The sequence below is a fragment of the Giraffa tippelskirchi genome, chromosome 3 (assembly GCF_054371585.1).
Source record: "Giraffa tippelskirchi isolate mGirTip1 chromosome 3, T2T-mGirTip1v1.2.pri, whole genome shotgun sequence".
NCBI lineage: Eukaryota > Metazoa > Chordata > Mammalia > Artiodactyla > Giraffidae > Giraffa > Giraffa tippelskirchi.
The window spans coordinates 255,780-269,492 of record NC_137277.1 but is presented as its reverse complement, the minus strand read 5'-3'; the positions used below and the strand labels follow the sequence as shown (position 1 = coordinate 269,492).

Here is a 13,713-nt window from a genome sequence, read left to right as displayed (position 1 = left end):
CACAGCCAGGCCCTGCCCCAGTGTTCTCTGCGCGTCCCCCCTCAGAGACCGGCCCCTCTCCTGTGACACCCCGTGGGCCATGCCTCCCAGGGGGTGTTTGAGTTCCCACTGGCAAGTGTGCCTTTCTGGGTGATGGCGTCCTCACTCCATTCCCTGAATGTCCAGATTGGGGATGGGGAGCTGAGGAGAAAAGAGAGGAGGAAGTGTAACAGAGCACAGTGAGCTCCGCCCTCAGCGGAGCAGCCATTGCTGTGCATCATCGCTCTGCATCGGACCTCACTGAGGTCCTGCTCAGTCATTGGTTGGTGCCTGGGGGATGGCGCCCGCTGGCAACCAACTGTCAGTGAGCTGCCATTAGTAGTCCCGCTCAGTCATTGGACAGTGCAGCAGTGAGCCCCGTCCACAAGCTGCGGTCGGTTAAGGAGTGACAGTGAGAGGAGTGAGACAACAGTGAAGTGGTTGGTCCTCCTGAGGTGGAGGAGAGTGAGGTAAGAGGTGGATCCTGGCCTTCTCCCCGAAGCCCTCCAGCTCACCTGGCCTTGTGGGCCCCAGAGAACAGGCTGGGGACTGTGTCCTGCAGGACTCCAGAGCCCTCGCCAAGACCACCCCCTAGCCGAGGCCCAGGCCTTGAGGAGTGCTAAACCTCGCCCCCATGCTGGTCTTTGTGACCCGGTAGCAGTGGCCATCTGCCTGGGTCGCAGTCTGAGAGGCCTGGTCTCTTCCCCTTTGGGTGGCTGAGGGCCAGCTGGGTTGGGCGCCTGGCTCCCTCAGCGATGACAGCTGGGCAGGCTGTGGGGACCTGGCTCTGAGGGAGCTGCGAGCCGAGCTCTGCCTCCTCTTAGCCAGGGTCGGGACCCTGGAGGATGACAGCTGTGCCCTAGGACCTTGCCCTTTCTTGTCAGGACAGAGAATAACATCTTTTGGTAGCAATTTACAGGAACATCATTACCAGGCCATGATCTGACCTCAGGAACAAAGGATCTGACAGCAAGACATCTGCAACAACTAACCACTCCCCTCCCTCACCTTTTGTTTTTAAAGAGGCTTGCTGAAAACTTTTAGTAACTTTGGGGTTATGGGCAGGACCTACATATCTCCTTGCATGGCCCTGTAACAAACATTTCTTTGCTCCAGACTCCAATGTTTTAGTATTGTTTGGCCTTACTGTGCTTTACAGTAAGACGATGCTGTGAAAGTGCTGCACTCAACATGCCAGCAAATCTGGAAAACTCAACAGTGGCCACAGGACTGGAAAAGGTCAGTTTTCATTCCAATCCCAAAGAAAGGCAATGCCAAAGAATGTTCAAACTACCGCACAATTGCACTCATCTCACACGCTAGCAAAGTTATGCTCAAAGTCCTCCAAGCCAGGCTTCAACAGTACGTGAACCATGAACTTCCAGATGTTCAAGCTGGATTTAGGCAGAGGAACCTGAGATCAAATTGCCAATATCCGCTGGATCATAGAAATAGCTAGAGAGTTCCAGAAAAACATCTATTTCTGCTTTATTGACTATGCCAAAGCCTTGACGGTGTGGATCACAACAAACTGTGGAAAATTCTGAAAGAGAAGGGAATACCAGACCACCTCACCTGCCTCCTGAGAAACCTATATGCAGGTCAAGAAGAAACAGAACTGGACATGGAACAACAGACTGGTTCCAAATTGGGAAAGGAGTACGTCAAGGCTATATATTGTCACCCTGCTTATTTAACTTATATGCAGAGTACATCATGAGAAATGCTGGGCTGGATGAAGCACAAACTGGAATCAAGATTGCCGGGAGAAATATCAATAACCTCAGATATGCAGATGACACCACCCTTATGGCAGAAAGTGAAGAACTAAAGAGCCTCTTGTTGAAAGTGAAAGAGGAGAGTCAAAAAGCTAGCTTAAAAATCAACATTCAGAAAACTAAGATCATGGCATCTGGTTCCATCACTTCATGGCAAATAGATGGGGAAACAGTGGAAACAGTGGCAAACTTTATTTTTGGGGGCTCCAAAAATCACTGCAGATGGTGACAGCAGCCATGAAATTAAAAGACGCTTGCTCCTTGGAAGAAAAGCTATGACCAACCTAGACAGCGTATTAAAAAGCAGAGACATTACTTTGCTGACAAAGGTCCGTCTAGTAGAGGCTATGGTTTTTCCAGTAGTCATGTATGGATGTGAGAATTGGATTAGAAAGAAAGCTGAGCATCAAAGAATTGATGCTTTTGAACTGTGGTGTTGGAGAAGACTCTTGAGAGTCCCTTGGACAGCAAGGAGATCCAATCAGTCCATCGTAAAGGAAATCAGTCCTGAATATTCATTGGAAGGATTGATGCTGAAGCTGAAGCTCCAATACTTTGGCCTGATGTGAAGAACTGACTCATTTGAAAAGACCCTGATGCTGGGAAAGATTGAAGGTGGGAGGAGAAGGGGACGACAGAGGATGAGATGGTTGGATGGCATCACTGACTAAATGGGCATGAGTTTGAGTAAACTCCAGGAGTTGGTGATGAATAGGGAAGCCTGGTGTGCTGCAGTCCATGGAGTTCCAAAGAGTCAGACATGACTGAGCGACTGAACTGAACTGAACTGTGCTTTAGGCAGAGGGACTTGCATTATTCAGTAACAGAAGGAGGGAGATGGAGGAGAGTGGGGGGGATGCTGGTGTCAGGGAAAGGCCCAGGAAGAAAGGAAAATGGACCAAAAGGGGCTCCACAGAGAGAGGAAGGAGTGCAGAGTAGAGGGGGCTGGACCAGCAGGGCAGTGTGGGCAGCAGGGAGTGGACCCAAACTGCAGAGTTCAGTGCTGAGATGGTTACTTGACTGGGCTAAGGGATGCCCAGAAGGCTGGTAAAACTATTCTGGGTGTGTCTGTGGGGTTGTTTCCATAAGAGATTAGCATATGAATTCAGAGACTTTGGAAAGGGTCATGGTCATCAGTGAGGGTTTTGCCCAGTCCTCTGAGGGCCCGGAGACAGCAAAAAGGCAGGGTGGGGGGAAGGAGTGTCGGAGGATTAGGGGGGTGACAGGGTGGAGGATGGAGCTTGTTTTCTGAGCCTGGACTTCTGTCTCCTAAAATTGCCTTTGGTTCTGGTTCTCAGGCCTTCAGGCTCAGAATGGGACTTACACTGCTGCTGCCCTTGTTCTCCTGCCTCCCGGTTTGGAGAGGAACCACACCACCGGCTTTTCCAGGCCTCCAGCTTGCAGATGGCACAGCAGCTTCTGGGACTTCTCAGCTTCCATCATCATGTGAGCCAGTCCCACCTAAAAAATCTCTTTCTAGCCATCTATGTATAACCTACTGGTTCATTTTCTCTGGAGTGTCTGACTCTTTGCGACCCCATGAACCCAGGCTCCTCTGTCTATGGGATTCTCCAGGCCAGAATACTGAAGTGGGTTGCCATATCCTTCTCCAGGGGATCTTCCTGACCCAGGGATTGAACCTGGGTCCCTTGCATTGCAGGCAGATTCTTTGCTCTCTGAGCCACCAGGGAAGCCCTTTTTCCTGGAAGACACTGACTTAGTAGAGATGCTTTTTATTTTAATTTATTTCTAATTGGAGGTAATTACTTTACAATACTGTGATGGTTTCTGCCATACATCAACATGAATCAGCCCTAGGTATACATATGTCCCTTCCCTTTAACCTCCCTCCTACCTCCAATCCCATCCCATCCTGGGGTTGTCTCAGAGCACCAAGTTAGAGCTCCCTGTGTCTTATAGCAAATTCCCATTGGCTATCTATTTTACATATGGTGATACGTATGTTTCAATGTTACTCTCCGAATTATCCCTCCCTCTCCTTCCCTCATGGTGTCCATCTCCATGGTGTGCATCTCCACTGTTGCCCTGCAAATAGGTTCATCAGTACCATCTTTCTAGATTCCATATATATGCATTAATTTATGATATTTTTCTGACTTCATTCTGTGTCATAGGCTCTAGGTTCATCCACCTCACTAGAACTGACTCCCATGTGCTCTTTTTTATGGCTGAGTAATATTCCATTGTGTATAGTACCACAACTTCTTTATCCATTCATCCGTTCGTGAATATCTAGGTTGCTTCCATGTCTTGGCTATTGTAAATAATGCTGCAATGAACATTGGGGTACCTGTGTCTTTTTCAGTTATGGTTTTCTCGGGGTACATGTCCAGTAGTGGGATTATTGGATCGTATGATAATTTATGGAGCTTCCCAGGTGGTGCTAGTGGTAAAGAACCCACCTGCCAATGCAGGAGACATAAGAGGTGCAGGTTCGATCCCTGGGTTGGAAAGATCCCCTGGAGAAGGGTATGGCAACCCACTCCAGAATTCTTACCTGGAGAATCCCATGGACAGAGGAGCCTGGTGGGCCATGGTCCATGGGGTCACACAGAGTCGGACACAACTGAAGCGACTTAGCATGCACACATCATCATTTTATCAGAGGCTCAGTTACGTATTTGGTAATATCGGAAACAATTTTCTGAAGCAAGTGACAGAAAATATAGCTATCAGTTATTAGTAAGGTCATAAGTAAGAATTTAAGTCAAGAACTTCCATTAGCCGTAGCCCAGTATATCCCCAGGTCATCTGACTTCCTTGTAACCCCATGAACAGTAGCCTTCTGCCGGAGTCCAGCTCCGGCAGCCAGGGAATCGCCCTGAAGGGATGAACAGGGTCGGTGAATGATGCAGCCTCTCATTCATTTGGACTGTATCTCCGTGGAGAAAATGATGCAGTCTCTCGGTCAAAGCACTGGGCTGCATGTTTATTTTAAGCATCAGGTTTTCTTTTATACTTTTACAAAAGCATTAGGTCAGAGGTATGACATCTTCAGTTTCCCCTCACCCATATTTACTGTCTCCATAAATCATTGTTGTCCTTCAGAGTTTCTTCTTAAGTGGCCTTGTGATAACATTGTAACTCAAGTTTGTCTCTGGGCTGTATATTACATTCCTCAGTTTATTTCTTATCTCTTTAAATCCTGCTATCCCCTAGTAACTTAAGCTCATCATCTCCTAAAAAGGCTTTTAGCTATTAGTATCTCTAAAATACCTAGTTTCCATAAGCTATAGTAAAATATGCCAACACTACAACATACCTTAAACCTTTAGCTTCTGCTGCTAAGTCGCTTCAGTCGTGTCCGACTCTGTGCGACCCCATAGACGGCAGCCCACCAGGCTCCGCCGTCCCTGGGATTCTCCAGGCAAGAACACTGGAGTGGGCTGCCATTGCCTTCTCCATTGCGTGCAAGTGAAAAGTGAAAGTAATGTCGCTCAGTCGTGTCTAATTCTTAGCGACCCCATGGACTGCAGCCCGCCAGGCTCCTCCATCCATGGGATTTTCCAAGCAAGAGTACTGGAGTGGGTTGCCATTGCCTTCTCCGTTTAGCTTCTAACTATTCTTAATTATTCCTAACCCCTAAACTCAGCAAACTTCTTTTGCCATAAACATTCCCCTTACAGGCAGGTTTCAGATAACAATGTTTCCCATGATCTCAGGCTGCAGCCTATGTGCTCATCCTGGAGCATTCTTTGTAAAGATCCTTGAACAAATGTCAATAGTTAACGTATGGATTATAACATTCTTTCCAGCCAACTCAGCTCAGGAAGGAAAGGACAAGTCAGAATCACAAGACCTAACTCCTTCATCCCGGGCCCGTGCCTGCGGAATGAGGAGAGGGGGTTGGGGCCGTGCCTCCATTTTGTCAGTAACGCCTATCGTGGCTCCCGACAGCCTTCCAGGCTCCTCTGTCCATGGGATTTCCCAGGCGAGGATACTGGAGTGGGTTTTTACTGAGAAGTGTCATTCCCTTCTTCAGGGGATCTTCCCGGATCAGGGATTGAATCCATGTCTCCTGCTTTGACAGGCAGGTTCTTTACCACTGAGCCACCAGGCTTACATAAATCATCTTCCAGATATGTCTGTTTCATGCTGATAACTTAATTTTGACTGTATATTAAAACTCTACCTCCCCTCTCATGTTTTGGATGTCACAGTTTACCTCTTTTTATATCATGTATTTATTAACAAATTTTATAGCTATAGTTACTTTTACTACCTTTGTCCTTTAATATTTATATTAAATGATTAACACACAACCATATTCAGCATTAGAATATGCTGAATTTGGATACATGCTTATCTTTATCTTCTTTATCCACTTGCATCCTCTGTTTTCATATGAGTATCATGCCCTTTCAAGGCAACTTGAAGAACTCCTTTCAGCTTTTAGTGGTAATGAACTCCCTCTGCTTTTGTTTGTTTGGAAAAGCCTCTACCTCATTTCTGAGAGAACACTTTACCAGGTAAAGTATTCTTTGTTGACATTTTCTTCTTTTAGAATATTTATTAATATTATACCATCCCATCACTCTCTTGACCTGAAAGCTTCTTGCTGAGAACTCTGCTAATAGCCTTCTACGTGTTCCCTTGTATGAGATAAACTTTTTTCTGTGTTGTTGCTTTAAAAGTCTATCTTTATCTTTTATTTTAGATAGTATTGTTAAAAAATAGGGACAAGATTGTTGTGTATTGAAATTTTCAGATGATCTATTAGCTCCGTAAACTCAGATATCAAAATTTCTCCCCAGATTTGGGAAGTTTTCAGCCATTATTTCTTTAAATACACTTTCTCACCTCTTGTCTCTCTCTCCTTCTGAGACTCCAACACTTCTTAGATGTTCATAGGATTCACAGGATTTTTTTTCACTCTTCATTCTTTTATCTTTCTTCTCCTTTGGTTGAATAATTTCAAGGTCCTATCTACTACTTCACAAGTTCTTTCTCTTGATCCATTCTGCTGTTGATGTCGTCCATTGCATTTTTAATTTCATCCATTGTATTCTTCAGTCTAAGAATGTCTACATAATTCTTTTTTTTTAAATGATTTCTTTCTTCATGCAGAACTTCTCATTTGTTCATGTATTGTTTTCTGAATTTTGGTGAATTGTCCTTCTCTGGTTTTTAGCTCACTGAGATTCCTTAAAAGTTACTTTGAATTATTTATTGGGTAAATTGCAGATTTCCATTTCTTTGCGGTCAGTTATTAGACAGTTACTGTGTTCCACTGAGGGTGTCATGTTTCCTTGAATTTTATTTTTTTAAAGATTTTTTACTGAAGTATAGTTGACATACAATATTCTATTAGTTTGTGGTGTACAGCATAGTGAGTCAACATTTTTATATATTATGGAGCCTTCTGTCATCATCAAAAGTTACTGCAGTTTCAGGGACTGTATTCCCTATGCTGCACACCACCTTCCTGTGACTTATTTATTTTGTACCTGGATCTCGGTTTTTCATATTCCTGAAGCCCTGTGTTGCTGTCTTCACATCTGGAGAGAAGTGACCTCTTCTGGTCCTTACTGGCTGACTTCAGGAGAGAACACCCCCTGTGGGCTGTGCTAGGAGTTCTCACATCGTTACTGTGGGGACGCCTGCTACACACATCTTGTGGCGAACGCTGAGGCTCAGGTGCCCGCTGGACCCTGCAGAGCCTGGCTGACAGTATCTCTTTGCTTTCCCTAGGGGCCTGCTCCGTGGTCCATTCTGTGGTTTCTCCTAGGCCTGCTGACTCAGGCAGTTTTCTGCTCAGGCTCCCTGACTGCCTGAGTGCGTTCTCACAGCTGTCAGAGCATCCACAGGGAAGGGTGCGGGGGGAGGCGTCAGGTGGGTGCTTACCATGCAGGCTCTTCAGACCGGGAAGGTCTAGTTTGGTCCTGAATTGTCACCTTGGGGGAGGGGGGGCAACATGAGAAAAATGAGGCTGTTTCTCTCACCCTCCTAAATGCACCCAATATCTGATTTTTTTTTTTTTTTTGCCCAGCATTGTATTGGCACCCACTCCTGGACTCTGGGCCTCCCACAAAGGCTTTCTGGTCTGTGGGTGGTCATCCAAATTGGTTTTCTTTGGGGGAAGGTAGTAGAAATCTCCTGTTCCACCATTTTGATGTTGCTGCTCTTCCTTGTGATATTTTTTGTTGAAAACTAGACATTTGAGTACAATAATGTGGTAACTCTGGAAATAAGGTTCCCCCTCTTCCCCAGGGTTTGCTGTTTGTGAAAGTTACTGATACTGTTTTTGTGCTTCTAATTGTTGTGGGCAGTCTCTGAGCTGAGGACCAGCCTGAGATGTAAACTTAAGATCTCACATCTTTTCTGAATCTTCCTTTTGGCTTGTGTAGTTACTTCCTATTTTCCCCTTATATACACTTGTTTTTTGAGTTACTGTCCAGTGTCCTTTAGGCAAAGCAGGCCTAGTGCTAAAGAACACTCTTGTTTTTCCAGCCACAGGATTCTTGGTTGACATATTTTTTCCTTCAGTGCTTTGAATAAGTCAACCCACTGTCTCCTGGTCCCCCAAGCTTTCTAATGATGCACTTGCTGATGACCTTATTGAGGTAAATATGATGAGGGTGGTCTTCTTTTCAGGAAGGCCACTAAGAACAGTCAGCAGAACTCCTTCAGCCTCCGGAGACTTCTCTTGCAAAGTCCAGAGCATCGGGGTCTTGAAAGCTCCTCCAGGTGATTGACACTGAGTAAACGTCGTTCCTTGTCACGGAGTATGTGAGTGCACGAGACGTGATTGACTGTTTACTGGATGGTGGCTGCTTGGCAGATGAGGTGGCCAAGGCCCATTCCAGCAGCTGGTGCCTGCTGGGCAGTGCTGCCACCAGAAGGCGTCGCCCGCAGAAGAGACCTGACGCCAGAGACCCTACTTCTTAATGCTGAGATGAGTATAAGAATAACAGACTTTCCCACTCAGTCAGCACCTTCTGTGATGGCTGCTCACCTGGATGCGTGGAGCCTGGGAGTGGTTCTGCACTCGTGGGGCCTGGGTCCCTGCCTTTCTTGGGACCAGACTTCTGGGAGCTGCAGCAGCGGATCCTGAGTGAGCAACACCACGTTGCCACTTTATCCCTCTCTTGAGATAGAAAAATCTCTCTGAAACAACGATAACCATTGACCCCAACAACGGAGGGGTCACTTGAAGTGACCCATCAGGCATCCGTGAGTGAACGTGGACCAGGAGGAGCCGCTCGGGCCATCCAGTGAGCTGCCCTGTGATGAGGACTCCTCGGGTGACAGGTGATGACCATGGGCTTGGGGTGGGGCCACATGGACTCTGCGTGTGTCCTGCATGCAGGAGATACAGGGGGGTAGGAGCCCCAGGTGGGGGTCGTCCTGTCACTCTGAGGCCCTTCCCTTCTGCTGACCTCAGCACCACGGGTTGAGCCTCCTCGGGCCCTGAGGTGGGCACACAGTTCTGTGAGGGGGAGGGGCAGCAGCCTGGAGGGTCAGAGGTGCACACCCCCCAGCCCCTGATGTGGCCCTGGGGCTCCCCCTCCACCAGCAGGACTAGGGCCCCAGAGGCTCTGGCTGCCCTGGGTGTGTCACCCTCCAGAAGCTCCCCCCACGCTGGGCAGCCCAAGAGTGTCCCAGCCCCACTCCGGCCACAGCCAGAGACAGCAGGGGTGGCTGGGAGGTTCTAGAACTTTACTTTAAAGCACTTATGTTGCAGACTACCCAGCCGGAAGCCTCACCACAAAGTGAGCCCAGGGTAATTCCCCATGGCCAGTGAGGCAGGAAGGTCAGGTCGCACCCCCTGCATTGAAGTGGAGGGCAGGAAGATGCTGAACCCCGGGCCCCTGGAGCCCAGGCCTGTGTGCACCCTGGGCGGTGCAGGCAGTGCACGCTGTGTGTACCCTGATGCCTGGGGAGAGGCAGCACGGTCCAGGAGAACACGGGGTTGTTCTCTGCCCCAGATTCAAATCAGGAGGATGTCCCACACCACGGCGGCCTTCAGATGCATCGTATCCAAAATACCTGGCCATCTCAGAGGACGGCCGGGCACTACCTGGGGATAAGAGGAGAGGCCGCCCTGATGCAAGCTCACCCCTTGGTCCCATCCGGGTGGGGACTGGACTGTCCGAGGCTGGACGGCCCTTCCTGCAGCACTTCTCCCCTCCCCCGCTCTTCCCTGTCCTTTCTTCCAAGTGAGTGGGGGAGGGGACGGTTCTTCTAAAGCACTGGGAATAAACATGATGCCCCAGGAAGCTGTATCACAGACACTCTGTTTTGCGTCCCCCGTGCCTGGAACTGGGGCTGTGCATGCTCCAGTTAGAGACGCGTGTAGGCATGTGGTCCTTGGAGTTAATCAGAGCAACTAAACGGAAAAACAATCTAAGAAAATTATCACAGTGACTCCCGACACTGCCAGTGTGGTTGTGAAGGGGAAAGGCTTGAGCTGCAATGCAGGACCAGAATACGGAAAGTGTGTGCTAGCTTCCTGCACTTGCATTCCAGAACACTTCCAGCAGGACCGAGAGGATCTCCAAGGCCCTTAATAGAAGAACAGAGTCCGTGAACCTGGCGGCATGGGCAGGCGGAGAAGGCGGCGTGAGCGTGGCTGTCCCTGCTCAGCTGTCTCCTGACCGTCTTGCAGGGGGCCTTTCCACTGCGAGTTCCCCTATTTATAATGGGTGGTGGAGCAGCCCCTCTGAGAGGCTGGACCACAGTGGGAGCTGCTGAGCAGCTCAGGTCCTGGGGATGCTCCTGTGAGCCAGATGTCCCGGGGATGGGGGTGGGGGAGGAAGTCAGGAGGAGACACAGAAGCCCAGAAACGTGAGGGCCATGGAAAGGGGCTTTAAAAAGGTTAAGTCCCAGATTCCCAGGAACAGGGTGTTTCCACTTTAGGTGGTGCGTCTGTGTGTCAGATGTCTGTCCCGGCGGTTGCACATGGGCTCCTGGAAGCCCTGGGCGGCTGCACGTGGCCCAGGGGCCCTGTGTGCCCGGCTTTCACCACGCAGTGATGCTGCCCACAGGTCCGCACCGGAGCAGTCGGAGAGGACCCTCCTCCAGGCCCTGAGAGCTGGCTGGGAAGCAAGAAGACTGGGACGGGGTGGGGGCCCTGCTGTACCCTTGATCTTCCCGGTGCTGGTTTTCTTTGCGCTAAGCAGCCCAGTGTGCGGTTCAGCAGTGCTGCTCTCCTTGAAATCTGTCCACAGCTCTCAGCCCTCCCCGTGAGTCCCAGTTCCTCACTGCGTTTCGGGGCCCTCTGTGGCCGGCCCCTGCAGGCCTTTCAGCCCCGCCCCCATCGTGCAGGTCCCAGTCCAGCGGGAAGATGAGACGGACCCGACAGTGCAGTCACCGGTCCGGGACCGGGGAGGACACACCGCACAGTACCTGCTCCCCTGCAGGGCGGGGTCAGGGCAGCTGCTGGAAGGAAGTGGGTCCCCATGCATGGGTTTGGCCACAGGGACTGGAGAACAGGCATCCGGGCAGGAGGAAGCTGCAGTGTCCGGTGCACACAGGACTGAGACTGGGGAGTGGGCGCTGGGCCGGCCCCCTCTCTTCCAGGACCACCCTGGCTGGCGCTTTGTGCTCCGTGTCTCCAAACTGAAACACCCCTCAGCTCAGGGCTGGAAGGCAGTCGGCTCCAATGACGGACACTGGGCTCAGGAGACTGGCTGCTCCTTTATTAGCCTTGGGTGGGGCTGGCTGGGCCACGGCTGCCTCGGGTCACCCTCATTGTCCCCAGCTCCGTCCCACAGGGACTGAGGGAGCAGAGAAGCCACGAGCAGGGAATGACCACGGGCGCCTTCCACTGGACAGGACGCCTTTGGTTGCCGATGCCCAGGGGCTCTGCCGGGGCTGGGGGAAGCCTCCAGGTTCCAGCGTCAGTAACACAACCCTGCCAGTAATCTGCAAGCAAAACTCATGAAAGGCACCCGCCAGCTCATGATTTTCAACTTATTCCTGAATTATGAATCACGTCATGCAATTTTATCTCTCATAAAACATGACCTCCAGGTAGAGAGTGGACCGGTTGTGAAGGAACATTGGAAGCGGTGGCCCAAGGCGTCCAGGCGGCTCCAGTAGCCTCGTGCACTTCCCAGAGCTCGGCCCGACCTTTGGCAGGTCACGTGCCCGCCCAGGACTACAGAGCTCCCACCTCCTAGCGAGGCTGGTTGTGCGACCAAGCTCTACCTCCGGACGGGAAGGGAGTGGTTTGCACAAGCGCTAGAATCCGCCCTAGGAGAGAGAAGCAGACCCTCCTTTTTCTCCCTCTGTCCTGCGCGTGGGGACGAGGCACCTCCTCTGGGAGGACAGGGCGTCAGGGACAGGAGCCTCCTGGACCCGCCCTGGACTGTCCGCCTCCGGACCCAGCGTGAGGGGTGCCAACTTCCATCTGCCTCTCAGCTTTGGGGCCTTGGTTCCAGCCGCGGAGGCTTGTGCTAAGCAGGATGGCAGTGCCAGGGGATATTTCTCCTGGTTCCCTTGGGTCCGGCCGCTCCCAGGAGGCAACTGCCTGACATTTCCAGCCCCCACTTGCGTGGGTGACAGCCAAGTTCAGCTCCAGCCCACTGCCCCTCCAGGAAGGAGTTTCCAGGCAGGCAGCTGGCACTCCAGGCCCGCGACCTCTCGGCTCCACCCAGAGCCACCTGGGGGTGACGTGGACCCCGATCTGCAGCCTGGGCTCCCTACATCCTCGGCTTGTTCCCTGATACTGGCGGCCCCTGGCAGTTATTTACCCCAGTCATCCTCACCGGGAGCGCCAGCCCCAACCTACACCAGTGCTTCCCTCTTTCCACGCGCCTGGAGCTGCTCTCCCGAGTGGAGGGCATTCCCTACACAGAGCAGGCAGGAGCCAAGGGGGCAACTGAGCCTTCACACCTGGACCCACCGTACAAACTGCTGCTGCTAAGTCACTTCAGCCGTGTCCGACTCTGTGCGACCCCATAGACGGCAGCCCACCAGGCTCCACTGTCCCAGGGACTCTCCAGGCAAGAACACTGGAGTGGGTTGCCAGTTCCTTCTCCAATGCATGAAAGTGCAAAGTGAAAGTGAAGTCGCTCAGTCGTGTCCGACTCTTCGCGACCCCATGGACTGCAGCCTACCAGGCTCCTCCGTCCATGGGATTTTCCAGGCAAGAGTACTGGAGTGGGTTGACAACACCCAGGAAGGGCAGGACTTTGGAGGGAGTGGGGTGTCACCGTCCTTTTATCCTTGTTTGGACCAAAAGAGGGCCCGAATCAGCCTGGCAGGTGCCCGAGGGGAGGGCGGGCAAACAGCCCCCACCCACCCGGGAGGCCGTGCCCACCCCGAACCCCGCTCCGGGGCGCCCCGCCCAAGCCCCGTCCACCCTCTGGTGCGCGCGCCGAGTAAGCGCTGCGGACGCGTCCCCGGTGCCGCGGCCCCCTCTCCTGAGGCGGGCCCCCCACCGCTGTGGCGGGGCGCTCGCTCCTGAGGAAGAGCTGGGCGCAGGGAGCCTCGCTGCTCACCCGGGCCCTCCCTCCGCCCAGCGTGCGCGGCCCGGAGGAGGGTGTGTGGGGGGCGGGGGTGGGGCGCATCTGCGCCTCCCCGGGTGCGGGTCTGTGTGGGTCCGTGCGGACCCGCCGCGGTGGGACTCGGCCTCCTGACCGCCGCTCTACCCCACCCCCTAACATTAGCTTGGCTTCTGATGTTTTCATCTCCCTCGCTGAGCTGCTTGCTTCACGGTTAACTTCATTTTATTGCTTGTCCATTTGTAAAGCCTGACAAGGCCCCTCTAATAGATCAGAGGGCTGCGCTCAGAGGTCAAAGGTGCTCACATGTTGGGAAGGGGATCAAAACAGAAGGAGGGCTGCCAAGCACAGCCAGGGCTCCGTGTTTGCTGCGCAGACTTCCTAACTGCCAGAATCGCCTCATCTGTCTCTGGTGGGCGGCTCTGCTGGTTTCACTGTACCCAATT

The 13,713-nt window shown here is 51.7% G+C and overlaps 1 long non-coding RNA gene across 1 annotated transcript; it reads left to right on the top strand.

Annotated features, from left to right (window-relative positions):
• The first annotated feature begins 415 nt into the window (after positions 1-415).
• On the top strand, positions 416-10,036 carry LOC145542260 (uncharacterized). The gene is made up of 4 exons (XR_014079728.1): positions 416-488; positions 3,095-3,242; positions 8,412-9,068; positions 9,502-10,036. It is a non-coding gene; the product is annotated as an uncharacterized LOC145542260 (long non-coding RNA).
• Positions 10,037-13,713: the final 3,677 nt, after the last annotated feature.